Raw genomic sequence first — 5,766 nt, 5'->3', positions numbered from 1 at the left:
TAGAGCCCCCTGAAAAAGTATACAACCCAAATCAACCGTTTGTCCAAGACCAGTTAAGCAATTTGGCGGCCTGCTTCGGGAATCAATTTATTAATCAGTATATTAGAGATGGGCGCATTCGGCTTTTTTCATTTCGTTCATTCATCGTTCCTGAACGACCCATTTTGTTCGTTTTTTTAATTGTTCAAAAAAATTGATTTCGTTTTTTCTCGTTATGGTTTACTTTCCATCTATTATCAGTATAAACGATAGTTTTTTCATCGTTCACGAAACAATTTCGATCGTTTACAGATGATGCTCATCTCTAAATATAAAACGGGGATATTTACGGCTTAAAGCGTAATTTCAAGTGATAGATTGCAATGCTGATTAACAACGGTAAACTTTGTCTGATCTAGTATGACTTAGATATCAATGTTTATAATTTTAAAATTTCAGATTATTTTCAATTCAGGGTTCCATATTATTGATCAGTTAAAGGTTTCAAGGGTACCTTTGTGAATCGAGCATTGCCACCTTTGCATTGAGAGTCACTTGATATTACGTTTACAGTCCCTTTAATAAAAGCACCGTTTACCAACATCGTTGTATCGTGTGCTTGAGTAGCGTGAGGTGTTACCGGTTCAATTCCCAGATTTTTGCCGTGTTTTCATTGTTTTGGTTTATCAACAATAGAGGGCGGGGTGTGTACCGTAATCAAACCTAGACAGTGGTCAGTGATTCTATGATAAATTAACAATCAGGGGGTACATGGTATATATTCCAACTTTAATTTTGGTTTTCTTGCCTATCAATTTTGCTACAGGTTTATTCCAAAAGGATGAGAGTTCAGAGACGACTGTACGGAATAAATACTATCTCTTTATGTTCATGATTGTATACAACTGTAAACTTGCTTCTTTCTTTGCTAAACTATTTAAGAAGCTACTAAACGACTATATTCAAGGCAGAGGAACTTGTTTCACCGTTGGAATCGTCATATTTGCAGTCTCGTAAATTGTGGGTAGCTCTGTATAATATATTTGTGGGTAGCTCTGTATAATATATTTTTATGGAACATCTTCGAAACAATATCCCCAAACTAGCAGGTTTTGCAAATTTTTAAAGCTGTATTCTGCGCAAAATTATTATGCAAAAATCTTGGGTTTAATTCTGGCAACTTCCTGCAATGCTTACGCAAGTCGCTTTTATAGGGAAACCATAGTTGAAACAATGGTTTAAAGGGTTCCGCTGTAAATCTGACATGTAACATTATAATTGAAGGATCGCATGAAATTCCGTCTACAGTCCCTTTAAGGTATAAACTGATGAATATGATCCACTGAACTAGTAACCTTTAAACCTATAGGACTCAAGATTATAAACACCTAGAATACCTAGGCCACTAGGCCGCAGGCAACACAAGGGATAGAGATGCAATTTTTAAATTGATTTCAAGCTCATGACATTCGTAGATTTAGGCCTGAATTAGTGACTTCAGGGCTTTAATTAAAGGGTCCTTTCACGAATTTACTCCCCATCCAGGGCTATCAAAAAATGAGTTTGTTTAAATTACGATATTTTAGATAATATTTTATACAGTGGAACTCATCAAAATTTAGAATAGGCGGACGACTGTTAGATTTTTGATAACCCTCCCAAATAGCAATATACAATATACAATATACAATAGCAATAATACAATAACAATATACAATATACATAGCAATTGTACAGTGTACACAGAACCAATTCACTAAATCGATTGATGTTCTTAAAATTAATGTTGGTTAAAAGTAAATGTCGTCTTGCTATTCCACAGTTGTAGGGGTCCCCCTTTGACATTTCATAACATATACAAGAGGAAATTAGATGGTCATTTAAAATCTTGTTTAAATTTGCCTATCTTCCCTTTAAAGGGACTGTAAGCGTAATTTCAATTATTCAATTATGGCAATGCCCGATTCACAACGGTACCCTTTATATTTGTCTGATCAAGTATGATGTCAATCTTTATAATTGTGAAAACAGACTATTTTCAATTGTGGTCTTTCTACAGAAGTGAAAACGTTGTGAAACTGGAAAAGTCAAGGTTTTAATGCAAGGAAAGTTAATTGCAGTTGCGTATACTCTGCGTACATATTGACACCAGTTCTCTCTGGGCGGAATTTGTAAACAAGAATAGATGCATCAGTGTTCGTTTAGTATCCGAGGAGGTTAAAAACATTAAATTTTGATAATTTTGATGATTCACATAATAGTTTCCTATGACCAGAATATTTCATTGATTTTTTATGTGAAAGATGGATCCCATGTCAGGCTGTGACATCCGTCTTGTGTTTACATTACCGCCCAGAGACAGTACACTGCAGTACAAAAGATGCGTACACCTCTGAAATAACCTTCCTTGCATTACAACCTTGGAAAATGTCATCTTTGTCTAAAGGGTCACTTGAAATTAAACAAACAGTCTCTTTAGGCCTTCAATCCGTTGCCTGATTAAAGCGCTGTAAGGGCCTGGAATTATTAACGCCTACCCAAGCAGGATTGTATTATTTCTGCGTCAGTTTGATAATGTTTATATGACGTATTGTCTTTACGCAATTATGCTTGGGGAGAATTGACGCTTTACGCATTAAATACATTCTTTGTTTGAAAAACAAAATTAGTTCCAGTTGTCCGAATCCCACTTCTTCTAACATTGTAACGTGTTTTTTGGTTAAATATTTTTCAGATTTTATCACAGATATCAACCATCAAGATGTTGGTCATATGTCCTTGGTATATAAAGAAGAAACTGTAGGTGCATTAAGTAGAAACATTTATAAATAAAGTAAACATTTTATGTCCCCCTGGTATATAAAGTATAGAACCATTATATCCCCCGGGGTATAAACTGTTTTTACTTTATTCAATCCGGATATATAATGTAGAACCAATATATATCCCGTTATATAATGTAGAACAAATATATACCCCGTTATATAAAGTATAGAACCATTATATCCCCCGGGGTATAAACTGTTTTTACTTTATTTAATCCGGATATATAATGTAGAACCAATATATATCCCGTTATTATGTAGAACCAATATATACCCCGGGGTGTAAAATGTAGAACCATTTTATACCCCCTGGCATATAACGTAAAAACATTTTTTTTTAAAGAAACATTACACGTGGATTTAATGGTTCTGTCAATATTCCCGAAAGCTATGACTTTCGATCCCAATTTCTCCTATTAAACATAGTTTTTCAGCCTTCTTTCTTAAATACTTTTTTGCCGGCATATATGTTTGAATAAAAAGTATTTAACAAACAAATCCGTAAGTTTAAAGATTGTTAAGATATCATTCAAAACACGTATGATTTCAAATAGAAGAAACCGAATGNCAGTAAAATATATTTAAAGAGGCGTCCAGTAAAATATATTTAAAGAGGCGTCCAGTAAAATATATTTAAAGAGGCGTCCAGTAAAATATATTTAAAGAGGCGTCCAGTAAAATATATTTAAAGAGGCGTCCAGTAAAATATATTTAAAGAGGCGTCCAGTAAAATATATTTAAAGAGGCGTCCAGTAAAATATATTTAAAGAGGCGTCCAGTAAAATATATTTAAAGAGGCGTCCAGTAAAATATATTTAAAGAGGCGTCCAGTAAAATATATTTAAAGAGGCGTCCAGTAAAATATATTTAAAGAGGCGTCCAGTAAAATATATTTAAAGAGGCGTCCAGTAAAATATATTTAAAGAGGCGTCCAGTAAAATATATTTAAAGAGGCGTCCAGTAAAATATATTTAAAGAGGCGTCCAGTAAAATATATTTAAAGAGGCGTCCAGTAAAATATATTTTTATTACAGGTTTAATTGATTTGACAGTTTTATTTATTGATTTATTTTGATAGTTTTAACATTTAAATTCATATTTCTTATAAAATTATTTATAATCCTACGGGTTGAAGCTCGTATAGTATTTTTGCCAAAAATATTTCTTTTTTGATGAGGTTTTTAACCCTCGCTATGCGGTTAAAAATCTCATCAAAAAGTCTCGAACCCTCTCGAAAAATAAATGTTTTGGGCTCAAATACTTTGTACCTCCCCTTCCTTCAACCATTATGGTTTTGAATAGTTATTAATGGTAAAAATTAAAAATAATTTTTTTTGAGTCCGTTGCACAATATGATGAAACTATGTGTCACTTAAAACAAGAAAATTACAGCCACAGTTTTGTTTACAAAAAGTATGCTCATATACTGCCATTTTTAGGCGGAATATAAACAAAAAAACCGCCAGAAACTGCAGTACACTGTTTTGTAAATAATGGTATAGGGTCCAAATGTACTTTCATTAGTTTGCTGTACTTTCTTCTAACATTTAAGAAACTGCACCCTTTTCACCAAATTCACAATCCAAATTTTTCAAAATCAAATTTATTCAAATCTTCAAATTTTTTTTAACTGTAAAGGTCTAATCTAGTTTTTCTGACAAAATTCAGGAAATGAATAATTCTATTTTTGCTACGCGTTTAATGGATAAAGCTATAAATCTTATATATAACCCCTTTAAAGGTTTCTAATTCTTAAATGGTTTGGTTTTGTAAATCAGTAAAATAGAATTAATTTCAATTTACAAAACTTTTTCTTGAAAAAAAAATATTTTAATTATAATTACCTATTAAAACATTCATAATTCACTAGTCATAGACACTTCAAAGCAAACGTATTACGAAAATATAAAACAGAGGATAATAAATATTTAAGCTTTTTTATAAAAAAAAAAATTTAAAACTCTGAAGAAAAAAAAATTTTATGATTTTTATTTTTGTCATACATATATATTGTTTTCAGTGTTAGGGGAAAAAATTAACAATTGGCATAAAAAAAAATTAATTTTTTTAAAGCTTACAGAAACAGTAAAAAATGTCTAGATTTTGTTTAACCTGTTTTCAAACCATTTTGGTTCTTTGCTAGCATGGCTTTATTATTAACGATGCATTAAAACCAAAAGAAAGACCAAAAAGGTATTCCTTAAAACCCGGATCTTGACATTAATTCCATAATAGACCCCAAGGACCCCTAGAGCTGCATGACTTGTTGGTTACAACATCTATAGTTCAGAAAATTTTCTTTTCCCCTCTTAAACAATTGATTTATTTACCTTTAAGGAAATAATTCTCGCTTTAATATACTACACTTTCACTATAGCAGTTCATTTCTTAGGAGGAAAATCCGGGATTTTTTCCCAAGAAAATCCGCAATTTTGCCATTATCTAATAGGGCGTTGGAAGGGTTTTGGGGGACACTGCCCAAACACTTTAACCCAAACTTTCACCAATACACACGGATCAGCTGTTTCAAGCCTTTGGCAGTCAAGCAAGGAGCACGCGAGGGTTGTTTCATGCTAGTAAGCGCGCGGACGCTTAACAACTGAAGATCCGATCCGCGCTTTACACTCTTCACTTGCGCCCTGCTAAAATCAACAGGGATAAATCAGGTATATTTTTTTCAAATTCAATTTTTTTCTTTTTAAGTTTGGTTAAAAAATTTAGATTTTTTCAAGTTTATTCCGAAAAAAATCCCTGTAATGATGGTCCTCCTAGGACGTAAATTTTGAAATTTTATTTATTGAATTTTTGTAACTCTAAAGTCAGAGAAAGAGTGAAAATATTATTAAATTTTTTTTGTAAATCATTTTCACATTTGTGAAGTTTTTGTTTATTACAGCTTGATGAGGGGGGGAGGAGGGAGAGGGGAGGGATTGTTGATATTTAATGTTAAAGGAGTGGCAAA

The 5,766-nt window shown here is 32.4% G+C and overlaps 1 protein-coding gene across 1 annotated transcript in view; it reads right to left on the bottom strand.

Annotated features, from left to right (window-relative positions):
* Window positions 1-5,406, bottom strand: part of LOC111714523 (uncharacterized) — a 9,859-nt gene extending 4,453 nt beyond the window's left edge. Inside the window, exon 1 of the mRNA XM_023489658.1 lies at window positions 5,135-5,406. The gene's annotated coding sequence lies outside the window, so the exon portion shown is untranslated. The remainder of the gene's footprint in view (window positions 1-5,134) is intronic.
* Window positions 5,407-5,766: the final 360 nt, after the last annotated feature.

The sequence above is a fragment of the Eurytemora carolleeae genome, unplaced genomic scaffold (genome assembly GCF_000591075.1).
Source record: "Eurytemora carolleeae unplaced genomic scaffold, Eaff_2.0 scaffold1172, whole genome shotgun sequence".
In the NCBI taxonomy this organism is placed as follows: Eukaryota; Metazoa; Arthropoda; class Copepoda; order Calanoida; family Temoridae; genus Eurytemora; species Eurytemora carolleeae.
This window is presented reverse-complemented; position numbering and strand designations above follow the sequence as displayed.